The 18,620-nt window shown below is 39.6% G+C and overlaps 1 long non-coding RNA gene across 1 annotated transcript; it reads right to left on the reverse strand.

Annotated features, from left to right (window-relative positions):
* Positions 1-4,231: 4,231 nt before the first annotated feature.
* LOC140679125 (uncharacterized) lies at positions 4,232-5,875 on the reverse strand. Its single transcript, XR_012050697.1, has 3 exons — positions 5,747-5,875; positions 5,564-5,641; positions 4,232-4,512 (listed from the first exon to the last, which is right to left on the reverse strand). It is a non-coding gene; the product is annotated as an uncharacterized lncRNA (long non-coding RNA).
* Between the last annotated feature and the right edge of the window lie 12,745 nt (positions 5,876-18,620).

An 18,620-nucleotide genomic window follows, 5' to 3' on the forward strand; every position in this document is an offset into this window, starting at 1 on the left:
ATTGCCTCAAGGGCCAAATGAAATTACACGGCGGGCCAAATTTGGCCCGCGGGCCAGAGTTTGACACCCATGGTATAGACAGATGAGAGTAACAGAGCAGGTTGGGGTCCGAGGGGGTGTGGGAGACAGCCATGCTATGGGAAAAGTGTTTTGGGGGGAACCAAATGAAGGAAGAAGAAAGAGTGGACACAAAGGCCTTTGAAAAGCAGCAGACAGTTCCCTTGACATGCGCCGTAAAAGCGATGCTGTTGCTCATGCCAACAAGAGGAAGGAAAGCAGCGAGCAGAGACTGTTGCAAAAAAACAAAGCACAACACGAATTTAATCCGCTAAAGTTTGCTGAACGAGAGTCTTGTGAGATTTCTTTAAGGTCTCGTGTCTTTAAAGGTTTCATTTCCCTCACATTCCAGTTGACCTGAATATAAGACGATATGCGATGGTCTCGCATTGTCTCGCAACCCCTACCCTACCAGGAAAAAGCCATAAGACAGTTTTTAGATAGGTCTGAAAAAGTTGTCTCATATTTGGGGTCGACATGCCAACTAACCAACAATGTGTTCCATGGTCCTGTCACTCACACACAGTCCAGTGAGCTGCAAAGATGTCACCGCGTCAAAAATATAAGTGGAGCAAGTTATCAAACAACAAATGTCGTTTTATATTCAGTAGTTGGTGGATGTGGATGTTCCAGATTCTTTCTCCACACAACAGCTTGCAGCTTTTGTCAACATCAGAATGGTTTTTTCTCATGCGGCTCGTCTCTTTGATGCAAGTCGGCTCGCCTCATTCTTTCATCCGATGTTTTTCCCTCGCCATACAAATCCACAGTGGACTCCCTCTTGTCACCCACTTCCTTCTGCAGCCGCCATGAAATCGATTTAGGATCCCGCCCCCTCCCACGCCGCTCTTCTTGGGGTTTCTCTCACCATGAAGTAAGACACCATTCTGTGCCAGCCTCAGACCTAAAGTAACCCTCCGCATCCCACAATTCTTTACTGCTCTTCCCTAATGGCCGCCATCATTGGAATAGTCGATATTTTCCTCTTTGTTGCCAGCTGGAGTCTTCTGCTTTTTTATTTATTTATGATATTTATTTTTTACTTATTCCGTTTTTTATTGTATTATTTATTTAGCTTTGTAGTTTTATTTTTGTAATTTGTTTTCTAGATTTTGTTTTGTATTTTATTATTTTTATATATGTTTTGTATATTATAATATAGTATTATTTATTGTACGACACAACTTGTTTTTCGGTACTTAAAGTAAAACAAAAACAATTAAAAAAAACATGACAATTAAAAAGGAAATGTTACATATATATATATATATATATATATATATATATATATATATATATATATATATATATATATATATATATATATATATACATATATATATATATGTAATTTCCTTTTTAATTGTCATGTTTTTTTAATTGTTATATATATATACATATATATGTATATATATATATATATATATATATATATATATATATATATATATATATATATATATATATATATATATATATATACATATATATATATATATATATATATATATATATATATATATATATATATATATATATATATATATATATATATGTGTGTGTGTGTGTGTGTTTATGTATGCATGTATGTATGTATGTATGTATATACAGGTAAAAGCCAGTAAATTAGAATATTTTTAAAAACTTGATTTATTTCAGTAATTGCATTCAAAAGGTGGAACTTGTACATTATATTTATTCATTGCACACAGACTGATGCATTCAAATATTTATTTCATTTAATTTTGATGATTTGAAGTGGCAACAAATGAAAATCCAAAATTCCGTGTGTCACAAAATTAGAATATTACTTAAGGCTAATACAAAAAAGGGATTTTTAGAAATGTTGGCCAACTGAAAAGTATGAAAATGAAAAATGTGAGCATGTACAATACTCAATACTTGGTTGGAGCTCCTTTTGCCTCAATTACTGCGTTAATGCGGCGTGGCATGGAGTCGATGAGTTTCTGGCACTGCTCAGGTGTTATGAGAGCCCAGGTTGCTCTGATAGTGGCCTTCAACTCTTCTGCGTTTTTGGGTCTGGCATTCTGCATCTTCCTTTTCACAATACCCCACAGATTTTCTATGGGGCTAAGGTCAGGGGAGTTGGCGGGCCAATTTAGAACAGAAATACCATGGTCCGTAAACCAGGCACGGGTAGATTTTGCGCTGTGTGCAGACGCCAAGTCCTGTTGGAACTTGAAATCTCCATCTCCATAGAGCAGGTCAGCAGCAGGAAGCATGAAGTGCTCTAAAACTTGCTGGTAGACGGCTGCGTTGACCCTGGATCTCAGGAAACAGAGTGGACCGACACAAGCAGATGACATGGCACCCCAAACCATCACTGATGGTGGAAACTTTACACTAGACTTCAGGCAACGTGGATCCTGTGCCTCTCCTGTCTTCCTCCAGACTCTGGGACCTCGATTTCCAAAGCAAATGCAAAATTTGCATGGTTGGGTGATGGTTTGGGGTGCCATGTCATCTGCTGGTGTCGGTCTACTCTGTTTCCTGAGATCCAGGGTCAACGCAGCCGTCTACCAGCAAGTTTTAGAGCACTTCATGCTTCCTGCTGCTGACCTGCTCTATGGAGATGGAGATTTCAAGTTCCAACAGGACTTGGCGCCTGCACACAGCGCAAAATCTACCGTGCCTGGTTTACGGACCATGGTATTTCTGTTCTAAATTGGCCCGCCAACTCCCCTGACCTTAGCCCCATAGAAAAAATGTGGGGTATTGTGAAAAGGAAGATGCAGAATGCCAGACCCAAAAACGCAGAAGAGTTGAAGGCCACTATCAGAGCAACCTGGGCTCTCATAACACCTGAGCAGTGCCAGAAACTCATCGACTCCATGCCACGCCGCATTAACGCAGTAATTGAGGCAAAAGGAGCTCCAACCAAGTATTGAGTATTGTACATGCTCATATTTTTCATTTTCATACTTTTCAGTTGGCCAACATTTCTAAAAATCCCTTTTTTGTATTAGCCTTAAGTAATATTCTAATTTTGTGACACACGGAATTTTGGATTTTCATTTGTTGCCACTTCAAATCATCAAAATTAAATGAAATAAACATTTGAATGCATCAGTCTGTGTGCAATGAATAAATATAATGTACAAGTTACACCTTTTGAATGCAATTACTGAAATAAATCAAGTTTTTCAAAATATTCTAATTTACTGGCTTTTACCTGTATATATATAGTAGGGATGTCCGATAATGGCTTTTTGCCGATATCCAATATTGTCCAACTCTTTTATTACCGATACCGATATCAACCGATACATGCAGTCGTGGGATTAACACATTATTATGCCTAATTTGGACAACCAGGTGTCACATCGTGGTGAGGGAAGTCCTGTTTTGGGGTTGTCTGGCAAACTTCCTGTTTTATTTTGAAAATTCTAATCCTCCTCTCGTTTCAGGCCACTTGCTCTTCCTCCTGTGTCACTGGTCTGATGTCTCTCCTGATTGCCTGATTGTGTCCACCTGTGTCACCCTCCCTCATGTGTATATAGTCCTCGTCTTCCCCTGTCTTGTTGCCAGAGTATATCGTCTCGCTACGTACCTCCAGCCTCGTCCACAGCCTCGTCCACAGCCTCGTCCACAGCCTTGATAAGTATTGTCTCGCTTTATTTATTGATTTCTTTGTTTCCTCTGAGAGAGTGATTTTCTTTTGCTAAAGTTTTTTCGGTCAAGTCTTTTTGTATCAATTTTCATAGTTAGTGATGGGTTAATGAGGCCTCATGAAGCGTTTCGACACATTGCAAAACTGTATTGATACTGTATTGATACTGTGTCACTAAATACTGACATCTGCTGGACATTAAAAATCCCTACAGGCAACCTATGGACCGACTCAACTGACACTGATTTTATAGAATAGGATAGAATAGAAAGTACTTTATTGATCCCTGGGGGAAATTCAGCACCACATGACCTAGCATATACAATAATATAAATCAAGTCATTGTATTTAATTTAGGATTATTTCATATCTTCATTTAAATAAAAATATATTTGTATCTTTTTTAGATACAGTCAATAAATAATGTGAACATGTATCATAACATGGAAATCTAAGAGAACGTGTTGTGAATGATGATGCTTGTGGACTGGGATTTTGTTGTTTTTTTTACATATTTTTATTCAAAAAAAACAGTTTTTCCAATGTATTAAATTTTAGCCTATTTCTCTTCTTGGTTATTATTTCTCCGGCTGTAGAAAATACCCGCTCACAGGGCACAGAGGAGGCGGGAGTGCAGAGGAAATGAAGTGATAGTTGGAAGAGGTTTGGGAAGGTGGTCTTCTGTTGGTCCCAGTATTTCAATGGGTCCTGGGACCTAGCTACATTTCCCTCTGCCAGGTAACGTTGGACCTCTTGTATGGCATCTGCAGTAGAGTTTTTTGTCTGCCTTCCCACTTCCATATCCAGATGTTTCCAAAGGTTATCTTAAAAACAAAAAATATGCATTTTATTACATGATTTCAAACAACAACAAACAAATAATGCTGAATAAATGCCTGAAGTGGGTGCAGACAGCTGTTCTGCAGATGGTCCTGGCAGGGGCTCATTTGTGCGTCCGATGACAGACGCACATTCGGAACGTAGCCGAATGATGGCGTCATTCAATTTAAAAGAATTGCGGAACCCGAGTGATTTAAATCTGGGGTCAAGAAGTGTTGCTAGGGTCAACACACTTAATGACTCCATATTGGAAGCAGTGTCTGTGACTCGACGCTTCAAATTTTCATGGAGGTGTTTGGCTGCCTGTGTTTGCAAGGTTGAAGCACTATGCTCTAGTGCAACGTAGAGCATTTTCATCATCGGGATGACCTTTGACCCTGACACTCGCCTCTCCTCAGACAACTCCACTGTGGCTTGATGGAAAGGAGCAAGCACAATAAGTGTTTCTCCTATGATGTCAAACTCATCAGCTGTAAGTGGAGTCAAATCTGTTTTTAGAGAGGCCAGAGATACCCACACTGACTCCTTCTCATCATGTAGCCTTGACAGCATTTCATATGTGCTGTTCCAGCGTGTTGCCACCTCATTGATGACTTTCAGGGTTGGCCGTCCCATCTGTTGCTGCACTTGAGCAAGCTTCTCCTTAGCTGTAGTGCTCGATCTGAAGTATGTGACAATGTGCCTAGCTTTGTGTCTGATAGATGCAAGTGTGGGGATCTGGTCACATGATTTTCTAACTAATAAATTAAGACTTTGTGCAATGCAAATTGAGTGTCGAATTTGGAGCTGTCTAGTGGATGCAATCATGTTTGGTGCTGCGTCGGTCACAAAACACTTTACTTTATTAGTTATGGCCCAGTCCGCCATCATGCCCCTTTTGACCTGGGCCAAATTGTCAGCAGTGTGACTTTGTGGAAAGTATTGCACACCCAACACAGATGTACACAACTGCAAATGATCATTTATGTAGTGACAGGTAAGAGCCAAGTAAGCCTCCATGTTTACAGATGTCCACATGTCAGCTGTTATACTCACTGCCACAGCTTGCTGTACTTCCAATTTCACTCGTTCCCGTTCCTCCTCATATTTTTTCTCCAGTATTTTTTTGATGGTCTGAAAATAACATCAAGTCAAACCAAAAGCAACTCAACGTATTCAATTTAAATATGAGATAAATTGGATGTATCAACTACAACTTTAGATAATTTCCACACAAACCTTTCTGGTAGGCAAAACATATGATGGCTCAAGGACCTGCACCAGTTCCCTGAACCCTTCACTCTCCACAATGCTGAGGGGCTGGCAGTCCGTCACAATGAAGTTCAGCAGAGCCTCATCCAGCATCTGCTTGATGGTTAAAATTGAGGTAAAGAAGAAGGGAATTAATTCTCAAAAAAGAAACTGAGTAATTGTAGAATGGCTGTATACCTGAGTTTATCCTGGGTGTCTCTGGAACTTCATGTTCATGCCTGGCCCTATAATGCCTCAGCATTGAGGAGGTGGATTTGTTGACGTACGACAATTCTGTCGTACAAATGCGACATTTAACCTGCAGAAAATATGAATAGTAAACTAAGAATCATTTTGAAGAGATTTCTATTTCTAAAAGATCAAGTGGAAACTTTGAGAGAAGAGGATGAAACGACAAGGAAATGAACACAAATACCTTTGTTTCCGATATATGATCAAAATATTCCCACACGGCGGAACTCTTTCTTTTTCCATGAGTAGGCTGCTCCATGATCTCCGACGACGATAAATTAGAACTGACCAACGACAGAAGTGCGGGGATTCTGTTGGCAGCAGCATCTCGTTGACAGATGCGCTTCCTTATAAACACAGTTTGGCGCGCAGGTGTCAGTGCGACACAGTTCGCGTATCGGTCACGTGACCGGAACAGCTCATGATCGGTCACGTGACCGGAACAGCTCATGATCGGTCACGTGACCGGAACAGCTCGTGTTCGGTCACGTGACTTTCTAAAAGCGATACGCGCACCGACACAGGGTTTCGCTCTATGAACTCGACGCATGCGCCGATGCATCGGTGTTGCCGGACCCATCACTATTCATAGTGCCTTGTCTTCTTTTTTCCTCCTTCTGGAGCGCTTTTAGTTTGCAAGCTTCTCGACTTCTTTTCATGAGTAAAATTATCTTTTTGTAGATTATCATAGATTGTTGGTTTTTTGTTATTAGACTTGTATAGAAATTTTGCTATTGCCCTTTTCCTCCTTATGGAGTGATTTTCTGTTTATTGCCTTATGTCCTATGCTACACACCCTCTAGTTACTCAAGTATATCATAGATAGATTTTGTAGCCACTTTGTTTAATCACTCTGTCCAAGAGATAGCAAAGAAAACTAATTAAATAAAGTCTGAGTCAATTGTCTCTCTTCTGCATCTGAGTCCTCATTTTTGCCAAGACTTAACACCAGGTAAGGTGAAGATAAGGTACTTTTAAAAAAAATTAATAAGATAAATAAATTCAAACCATTTTCTTGAATAAAAAAGTAAGTAAAACAATATAAAAACAGTTACATAGAAACTAGTAATTAATGAAAATTAGTAGAATTAACTGTTAAAGGTTAGTACTATTAGTGGACCAGCAGCACGCACAATCATGTGTGCTTACGGACTGTATCCCTTGCAGACTGTATTGATATATAATGTAGGAACCAGAATATTAATAACAGAAAGAAACAACCCTTTTGTGTGAATGAGTCTAAATTGGGGAGGAAGGTTTTTTGGGTTGGTGCACTAATTGTAAGTGTATCTTGTGTTTTTTATGTTGATTTATTTATTTATCATTATTTAATAAAAAATAAAAATAAATTAAAAAAATTATACCGATAATATAAAAAACGATACCGATTATTTCCGATATTCCATTTTAATATACATATATATATATATATATATATATGTGTGTATATGAAAGCCGCTGGTATCATAAGTTGAACAAAGGCGGAGATCGAAGCCACAGATATCAAGACAAGAAAGCTCCTCAACATGCACGGAGGATTCCACCCCACGTCCAGCACCCTGAGGCTATACACTAAGCGGAAAGATGAAGGCCGAGGGCTAGTGAGCGTCAAGGCCACAGTCCAGGATGAAACATTCGAGAATACATCGAAAAAATGGCCCCGAAGTATGAACTGCTAAGTGAATGTCTCATACCACAGAAGGTGGCTGAGAACAACAGGGCCAAGGTTCTGTAGGACTTCAGCTTCCAGACTGACAAACAGCTTCTGGCTAACCAACCAGACATAGTGGTGGTGGACAAAGAGCAGAAAAGGGTGGTGGTGATAGATATGGCAATCCCAGCTGACGCCAACATCAGGAAGAAGGAACACGAGAAACTTCAGAAGTACCAAGGGTTGAAAGAGCAGCTAGATCGGATGTGGAAGGTCAAGGCTAGCATGATCCCCGTGGTGGTGAGGGCGCTCAGAGCAGTAACCCCCAAATTGGGAGAGTGGCTCCAACAAATCCCAGGAACAACATCTGAAGCCTCAGTCCAGAAGAGCGCAGTCCTTGGAACAGCCAAGATACTGCGCAGAACCCTCAAACTCCCAGGCCTCTGGAAGAGGACCCGAGCTTGAGAATGACACAGATAACACCCCACCGGGGTGAGAAGGAGATTTTTTTTTTTTTGTATATTTGCTGGTTCATCTGGCCAGGATCTTCAGCTCTCACTGGATCGGTTTGCAGTCGAGTGTGTGACTGGGATGAAAATCAGCACTTCCAAGTCCAAGTCCATGGTTCTCACCCGGAAAAAGGGTGGAGTGCCATCTCCGGGTTGGGCAGTAGATCTTGCCCTTAGAGTTCAAGTACTTCGGGGTCTTGTTCACGAGAGAGGGAAGACTGGATCGTGAGATCGACAGGCGGATCGGTGCAGCGTCTACATGATGCGGACCCTGTATCGGTCCGTCGTGGTAAAAAGAAGGAGCTAAGCCGTAAGGCAAAGCTCTCAATTTACCGGTCGATCTACGTTCCCATCCTCACCTATGGTCATGACCTTTTCGTTATGACCGAAAGGACAAGATCACGGGTACAAGTAGCCAAAATGAGTTTCCTCCATCGGGTGGCGTGGCTCTCCCTTAGATATAGCTCTGTCATTCAAGAAGAGATCAAAGTAAAGCCACTGCTCCTGCACATCAAGAGGAGCCAGGTGAGGTGGTTCAGCCATCTGGTGCCCCCCAAAAGCCTCCCTGGGGAGGTGTTTAGGGCGCGTCCAACCCGTAGGAGACCACGGGGAAGACTCAAGACACGGTGGAGAGACTATGTCTAGAAAGAGCTGGAAGAAGAAGCTGGGGAGAGGGAAGTCTGGGCTTCTCTGCTTCAGCTGCTGCCCCCACGACCTGACTTCGGATGAGCGGAAGAAGATGGATGGATGGATGACAGACAATTTTGCTTATTTTAAGTACAACATGTCATATTTTAGTATATTATTAATGTGATAAACATATACTGCATGTAAATGATATAATATTTTACCACAATTACTTAAGACAGGGGTGTCCAAACAGAGGGGACACTTTGATACATGGTGTGCATTAAAGATGCTAAAACCAACCCAATGTAGGTCATCGCATGTTAAGCTAACTAAACAAATGGCAACATCTTAGGTCTGTGTTACATGGACCAACGCAAATGAGTACAATATCCGATAACATGTGTAATTAATAATGGTCAATACTTCATTTTGTTTAGGATAGGCTCCATCTTACAAGTGACCCTATTGAGGACAAGCAGTATAGAAAATGGATGGATGCAAGATGAGCTGCAGGGGACACTTTTCTGGTAAGAAAAAATATCTTGGGGGGGGAAAAAAAAAAACTTTTTCCAGTGTGCTAAGTGACTGAAGTGTAGCTGGTTGTAAAAAGTGAAAGTTAAAAGTGACTTTCTGATCTCCTCCTCCAGGTCGCTTTGGGCCCCCCGACTCCAAAAGCACAACTAGCCTTGACCTGGGAATTACTACCAGACCTCAGCTTGCAATGAAGCCTCGTTACGCTTGGTAAGTCGGTGATGTAATCACCAGGGATCGTTCCCATTTGAATATCACGTGTAGAGGCAACCTACAATCTGGAGTTATTCATTGGAGTGTGCCTAAGCACTGATTAACTTGTTCAACGACAGGAGAGGTTATATCGACCGAGACAGGAATACAGCCAGTACTTAAAGCGGAATGTAATAAAAGTCCAGATTCCTAGCGGATGAAAAATGATTTTTCCAGATATCAGGATGCAGAAAGGCACGAGAACTGCCATCATAAATTAGACTTTGGAAATGGTCGAGCAGAAAGGGGGGAATAGCCTTTTATGTCTTTATATAAGGGGACAAGAGTTCCGAAATGCAAACAAATCAGAGTGACCAGCATCCCAGACCAGACAACTTTTTCACTCCTTCGAGTCTTAAGTTTTGGCCGATACTGATATTGGTCTAATACAATTTCAGCATATTGATGGATTGGAATGTCAGAAAAGGTTTGATCAAGTGAAATTAGTCAAACATTTGTGGGTATGAAAAACAATACACTATTTATCATTAACTATCTGGAATCCACTTATGCTGTCTTTGAATTGAAGTTGAGTGGTAATTGGTGTTTTGGCGACACCTAATCGCCAAAATAATTCATGAAATCAAGGTCATGACGCGGACAAGCTTGTTACTGGATACTCTCTAATATGCTTCTGTTTTGGAGACGTTGTATGTGTAAGTAATACACAACTGTAATTATTTAATACTTGTTTATAATGACAAATGTAATGCTTTAGACTGCAATAGTGTTCAATTAAGGAAACGTATTATGTACAGTATGTCTAGCACGTGTGCTATTGTGTGCTTAGCTCATGCTTGCCAACCCTCCCGGGAGACTCACGAAATTCAGCGCCTCTCCCGAAAACCTCCCAGGACCAATTTTCTCCCGAATATCTCCCGAAATTCAGGCGGACCTGAGTGATGTGTCGACAGCCTGTTTTCACGTCCGCTTTCCCACAATATAAACAGCGTGCCTGACCTATCACGTTATAACTGTAGAATGATCGAGGGCGAGTTCTTGGTTTCTCATGTGGGTTTATTGTTAGGCAGTTTCATTAACGTCCTCCCAGCGCGGCAACAACACACAACAACAGCAGTCACGTTTTGATCTACCGTAAAGCAGTTCGTCTGCCGTAAACAGCAATGTTGTGACACTCTTAAACAGGACAATACTGCCATCTACTGTGCATGCATGTGTGACAATAACATCTAGGGCTTTTAGAGAGTGCAGTGCACAACTGCGCACACAACAAGGAGACAAAGCAGAATGCAACATCAGAGAGGGTGTTCAGCATGGTTAGAAAAATAGTGACCAGAGAATAGAACAAGGATGGACAATTCAACCCTTAACTCAACAATGAGTAGATGAGTGTTATGTGTGTGTATATGTGTAAATAAATGAACACTGAAATTCAAGTATTTCTCTTATTTATATATATATATATATATATATATATATATATATATATATATATATATATATATATATATATATGAAATAAATAAATAAATAAAAAAATAAAAAAATATATATATATATATATATATATATATGAAATACTTGACATGGTGAATTCTAGCTGTAAATATACGCCCCAAACCACGCCCCCACCCCACCCCCCCTCCCGAAATCGGAGGTCTCAATGTTGGCAAGTATGGCTTAGCTGTTGTGTAGCTGCTAGCTCATAGTAGCCTATAGGCTACCATGTTTACTTTTTTTAAATGACTTGACTAAAATACAAGAAAAGACTAACCGTGTGTGTTTATTGGAGGACATTTAGATGTTAAATGGCTGTCAAGATTTGTATACCTAAATGCCCTGCAGGACTGCTTGTATCAGAGATTATATTGGCGACTTTAGATGCAAGCCGATATCCTCCGATCGGCCCTACTTGTTTTAGTAAGCCGATATCCAATCTCAGTATTAATATTGGATCGTGACACCCCTTAACCTAAACATCTGCTTGTGACCTTGACTTATGATTTCAAAACAAGTTATCCATCCGGAAAAAAATAATAATAAATATGAGGCAATAATACATTTATATTCATACACTTTATATTCACTTTTATAAAAGGCAGGCCCTCAATGAAACCAAGTTTGACACCCCTGAATTGATGGCATGCCCTAAATCTTAATTCTCTATTTTGCCAAGACAATTAAGGCTTATATGCTTCCAGAGGTGGGTAGAGTAGCCAGAAATTGTACTCAAGTAAGAGTACTGTTACTTTAGAGATTTATTACTCAAGTAAAAGTAAGGAGTAGTCACCCAAATATTTACTTGAGTAAAAGTAAAAAGTATGTTGTGAAAAAACTACTCAAGTACTGAGTAACTGATGAGTAACATACACACTCATATCATATATATATATATATATATATACATACATACATATACATTGATATATACATACATATACATTGATATATACAGTATATATTTTATATGTATTTATTTTGCTGTTTTTGTTTACATGTTAAAGGTGTTTTAATGAATATACATGCATGTTTAACATATAGATTCCTTTCTTTCATGAAGACTAGAATATAAGTTGGTGTATTACCTGATTCTGATGACTTGCGTTGATTGTAATCAGACAGTAGTGATGATAACGTCCACTTTTTCAAATGGAGGAGAAGAAAAGTTCCTCCTTTCTGTCTAATACCACATGAAAGTGGTGAGTTTTTGGCATCTTAGTTGTCCAGCTTCCATATTCGTTTTTATACACTTTACAATAAATATATTGGCGTCAAACTCCGTAGCTTGCTAGCTTGTTTGCGCTGGCTTTCGGAGACTCTTATTTTGAAAGCGCAGGTGCGATGGAGCGGCACTTTTATTGTGAAGACAGGAACGTCCTCATGTGCGGTCAGTTTTTAGGCTTTTGACGGGATTTATGGTTGGAATGAAAAAGTATCTTTTTTCCTTCACACTTTTGATTGATTGATTGGAACTTGTATTAGTAGATTGCACAGTACAGTACATATTCCGTACAATTGACCACTAAATGGTAACACCCCCATAAGTTTTTCAACTTGTTTAACTCAGGTCATGTGACCACCTGGCTCTGTTTGATTGGTCCAACGTCACCAGTGACTGCATCTGATTGGTGGAACGAAGTGAAACGTCACCAGTAAGGCAGGCACTTTGAAGGTCTGTCTGACAGACCAAAACAAACAAAGCGTGCATTAACAGATCGATAAAAATTAGTAGCGAGTAGCGAGCTGAATGTAGATAAAAGTAGCGGAGTAAAAGTAGCGTTCCTTCTCTATAAATATACTTAAGTAAAAGTAAAAGTATGTTGCATTAAAACTACTCTTAGAAGTACAATTTATCCCAAAAGTTACTCAAGTAGATGTAACGGAGTAAATGTAGCGCGTTACTACCCACCTCTGTATGCTTCCAACTGTATGGGTACACTTTTGGGAAGACTGCACTGTTGGAATCTCGAACAAAAGTCGGCTTTGATGAGTTTGATGTGAAAAAGATGGTCAAAAACATCCACATACACATTTCAACATTTTGTAAAGAGTCTTCCTAGAAAACGGTAAAGAAAGAGGAGTATGTATTTGTGTAAGCCAGGGATTTTCAACTATTTGTTTTGGGGGGCACATTTCCAGACAGCGATGAACCGGCGGGCCGGACTTCTCCCTTCACTATTATTCTTAATTTGTATATTCCGGAAAACCAGCGTCCACGACAGTGAACATTTGATTTTGGTCTATTTATTTTGTCAGAGTTACAGGACCGCTCCTCTGTTTTTAAGGACCTTTTGCAAACAAGCTTGTCAAAAATCATCTCTATGACAGCACTCTGGTGTTTTCAGGGAATCTGCTGCAAAAATGTTAGTCCCTCACAAGTTTTTTGAACTGAACTCGCGGGCTACCAGCTGAATAGTCCAAATGATGAAAAAGACAGGACCTAAAATGGAACTTTGAGGAACGCCACTAGTGTAACTAAAGAAGTTGATGTAATGATTATTGACTACACCTGAAGGAAACAAGCTACAGCAACACCTTAGTTGCAGTATTTTTCGGACTATAAGGCGCGCTTAAAATCATTTCATTTTCTCAAAACTCGACAGTGGGCCTAATAACCCGGTGCGCCTAATGTGCAAACTAATTTAGGTTTTGCTTACCGCCCTCGAAGCTATTTTATTTGGTACATGGTGAAATGATAAGTGTGAAGACTAGATGGCAGTCACACATAAGAGATACATGTAGGGTGCAATATGACTCAAGTAAACATTACCAAAATTGTATATGTTCCATTGAAAATATAGAACATTACACACGGCGCTCAAAAATCTATTTAAATGTTTTAGTACGACTTTGGTAGGCTATGAAGCCGCACCACTTGATGGATTGTACTGTGCTTCAACATACGAGTATTATTATGGTGTGTGTATAAAGTAAGACATATTATCTGGCGTTTTGTTTCGCAATATTATGCAAAAGCAACTTTTCTTACCTTCTGGTACCTGCTGATCTGTATTTGGGATCTGCATAAGTCCTGAAAATTGGCGCGCGTCCGCCTTTGTAGTCGGAGCCGACACCATAGTCGATAGGCTTCTTCTTTTTCCTCTATCTTCTTGTTATGGGACATTCATCCTCCGCTGTTGCCATTTCTAATACAAAGTAGTGTAAAGTTATTTCTTATATCTGTCAGTAACTCGCCATGAAAGCGCTAAAACATACCGGTGTAGTGAGTTTACATTATTCACCCAAGGAACTTAAGTTATTAGAGCGTTCCGGTCGGACGGTTTTTCACAGGACACATTTCCGGCCTTGTTGTTGCACTAGTGAGCCACAGATGAGCTGCTCCGTTATTGATTTAAGTAAAGTCTGAATGTCATTAAAACAGTTAGCTCCATCTTTTGACACTTCTTCCACTCCCGTCCTTGCACGCTACAACAAAGATGACGGAGATGCTGCACAAAACGGCACATCCTGAAGCGACTGTCAGAAAGCGGCTTGAAGATGATCTGTAAAACATAATCCATGCAACATTTTGACCAAAGAACCACCATTACATGTTATGTAGACCACAAGGAAGTGTTTTACATGTAGAAAAAAATATATATATTATGACCCCTTTAATGCGCCCTATAATCTGGTGCGCCTTTTGGTCCGGAAAATACGGTACATAAATCATATTACGATAGAAAACAATGTGTAACTACCAAAAAGGAGTGGACTTAAAGGGGTGCCTTGAGGAACGCCTCGGTGATGTAAATCACAAGTTTGAACCTCTGTGTTCTATGTTTGCTGGCAATGTTAAAATGTCAATGCAAGGATCTTTCAATGTGTTTACAGTGGTCCAAGTTTCTCCATACAACACGAGCACTCTTCAGTTTTTAGGAATTTGCCGCGAAAATGTTTGTATCGAAAGTTTTGAACTAAACTGTGGGTCGGTATGGTGTCATTCCGGGGCTGGATTTGGCCCCCCTGCGCCTGTTGAATAACTCTGGTGTAAGCTCACCCTTCTATTCCTGATAAGATTTCTCACACAGCTCAATGTGCGTCAAAAATAAGTTAAAAAAAACACTATAAATGTAGGGTGCTTCGCTGAATCATCATGAAATGCACACATCTGTAGGGGAGTGTAGCATAGGGTGTAGTATGTAAAATTTGAGCAAGGTCGGTTGACAAACATCAAGAAAAGACGTCTTTGCAACTAACTGTCCATAAGTCATCAAACGGTTGTTACAGTCATGGTCAATGTTCCCTCTAAGGTGCGCACTGCTCAAGCGTCCTCTGCGCACGGCAAATCTATGCCACGCACAAAATCAAATAAAAAAATAAGCGCATAACAATTTTCGACACGACACGGACACGACAGAGAAAACAGTTTTCGTCATCATTGTTCAAATATTGTAACGTCTGTCGAGACGCTTTGAGGACATGAATTCCATCCATCACTTTACTGAGCAAAACTCTTTATTGTCGGCCATAAACACATCACCAAAACATTAGTAAAAAAAATGATATCTAGCAAAAATTGTCATTTTCTGCAGTACAAACAAGACCAAAAGCAACTTTGTTATATCAACAGCAGCCGCTCGCTCTTTCTCACTTGCGCCAACACATGCACATAAGGCACTTAGCCAGTGATGCGTTTACAGCCACACAAAAAGTCGGACAACTCCAACACCACACATAAAGTGTAATTCCAGGTCGTTACACTATCATTTACCAATCAAATGTGTGCTTATTCTAGTGTCATTTATTAGGAATCTTAATTTATAAATATTAATCATGAAATGCTGTTAGTATATTAAATAAATACTAATAAAAATATATTTTTTACAAACAGGAAGTTGCAGGAACGTACACATGATCCCCTGCTTACATCTCATTGTGCAACATGTGAATGTTTTAATGGGAACTAAATGCAATGTCTGAAAGGGGTACAAATGATTTCCAAAACAGGACCTCCACCCAGACAAACAATACAAGTACACAGTTCATGAAAAACAATATTTTTTCTTATTGTCATTGTAAGTGGGCCTAAACACTTATAGTAGAAAATAACCTCATGGAAATGACTGCTGTCATTTGATTATAATAATAAGAGAATGTTGTCTGTCTATCTGTGTTGGCCCTGCGATGAGGTGGGGACTTGTCCAGGGTGTACCCCGCCTTCCGCCTGAATGCAGCACGAAAAGGGACAAGCGGTAGAAAATGGATGGTTGGAATTAGATTTAACTTGTTATTTAGTCAGGTTTGGGACTTGTGTGCTGCTAGTGTAGCCACAGTGTGCACGTCTGATGTTGCTCACATGGGCTCCACTGAATGCTCAGGGAGTTTTTGCGTTTGCTCAGACGCATGAAAAAGTAGAGGGAACATTGGTCATGGTGTAATTGCAGGGTGTCCCAATACTTTAGCCCAGTTTGACGATGGAGTCAAAGTTAATGTTATTGTTGGTTCATGGCAGAAGATCATATTGCGTTATATTCTAATTAGTGGGAACATGTTAAAATGTTTAAAATTGGCCAATGGGAGAGATGCAACGGCACAACCTAATCGCTGATGATGCTCGCCACTCTTCCCTAATCCGCACTGACAGGGTTTTCATCACGTGGGGAGATGGGAATGATGGACGACTGCGAGGAAGCAGGACAGGTGGAGGTATCAGGATGGTGGGGGCGGGGGTCTTTTCTTCCCCTCGCTCCCCAGTGGCAGTGCACGTCGCTCAGGCCCAGTCGGGGCCACCAAGGCCTCCTTTGTGGTGGTTATCACCAAGTGGCGAGAGATCCCGCTTCCAAGGGAGGGAACAGCTTTAGGTGGGAGTGGAATGTTCCCAGGTGAGAATGGAAGAGTCGCCGTCTCGCAGGTGCAACACGGGAGGAATGTTCAATTTCCAAAAAACAACGAAGGAATGATCTTACCGGTTCATCTCGTAAGCAGGTTCCAATTTAACAATTAGCTCGCCGCCATGATGTCATCTCCTGACTGCATTAGGCATGTTTAGACTGTCTCGTTGCCAGGTGTCAAAGGTCAGACTCCACCCTTATCAAGGTTTATCTCCCCTTCTCCCGCTCCTTCTAGAACCGTCTCCCAAGCCTCAACACACCTGCGCGCTCAATAGCATGTCCCTCATGACACACACACACACACACACACACACACACACACACACACACACACAGATACCAGCATCACATACATCTCACACACGCACATCAACATTCCTTGCCGTTGCATCTGCATATGCACCTGGACTGGTGGTTGTCATCACCGTGGTAACTGTCCTACACCTGGCTGTGTCGCTATCGCCTGCCTCATCTTCTCATTGGAAGAGAGCAAAACAATAAAATAGCAAATCTAAGCTAAAAAGCAAACTTTTAAAAGGAATGGAATTTATTATCAAATGCAAACTTGCGATTGAGATTTATCTTTAACGCTTATGTGGTTCTGTACCTGCTAGTTGTCACTATTGTGTCATTTGTCACCCCACATCTTAAAAACATAAAAAGTCATTTTTCACATGTTTTGTTTTGTTTTTAAAAAGAGAGAATTCTTCTCTTTGCATAAACTAAAATTGTGTTTAAAAAATTATCTCACAATATGAAAAAGCATTTGTTTTTCAAAGCAACACAAACCGCCATTCACTGGGATTTTAGCCAATCGGAAGCCTGAAAAAAATAAATTTCCAAAAAAGTCTCATTAACACCAATGCCTAAAGCAGGGGTCCCCAAATGTTTTGACTCCGGGGCCGCATTGGGCATTGGGGTAAAACAATTTGGCTGGGGGCCGCGCTATATATATATATATATATATATATATATATATATATATATATATATATATATATGTATATGTGTGTGTGTGTGTGTGTGTATATATATACATATATTATATGTATATTATATGTGTGTGTGTGTGTATATATATACATATATTATATGTAAATGTGTGTGTGTGAGTGTATATATGTATGTGTATATGTGTGTGTATATATGTATATGTCTATGTATATGTCCATGTATATATGTGTATATATGTATATGTGTCTATATGTGTGTGTATATATATATATATATGTGTGTGTGTGTGTGTGTGTGTGTGTGTGTGTGTGTGTGTGTGTGTGTATATATATATATACATATATTATATGTATATTATATGTAAATGTGTGTGTGTGTGTATATATATACATATATTATATGTAAATGTGTGTGTGTGTATATATGTATATGTAAATGTGTATGTGTGTGTATATATGTATATGTCTATGTATATGTCCATGTATATATGTGTATATATGTATGTATATATGTATATGTGTATATATGTATATGTGTCTATATGTGTGTATATATATATATATATATATATATGTGTGTGTATATATATATGTGTATGTATATATATATATATATATATATATATATATATATATATATATATATATATATATGTGTGTATATATGTATTCATACATATATCTTCCTCGCGCACTAATTGACTTAAAGAGCGCACTTGCTGCATGTCACGTTATCGATGGTAAAATGCATTTTTAGACAATATGATTTGCCTGAGTGGCTAGGAGACA

This window comes from Nerophis lumbriciformis, linkage group LG11 (assembly GCF_033978685.3).
Source record: "Nerophis lumbriciformis linkage group LG11, RoL_Nlum_v2.1, whole genome shotgun sequence".
Lineage (NCBI taxonomy): Eukaryota > Metazoa > Chordata > Actinopteri > Syngnathiformes > Syngnathidae > Nerophis > Nerophis lumbriciformis.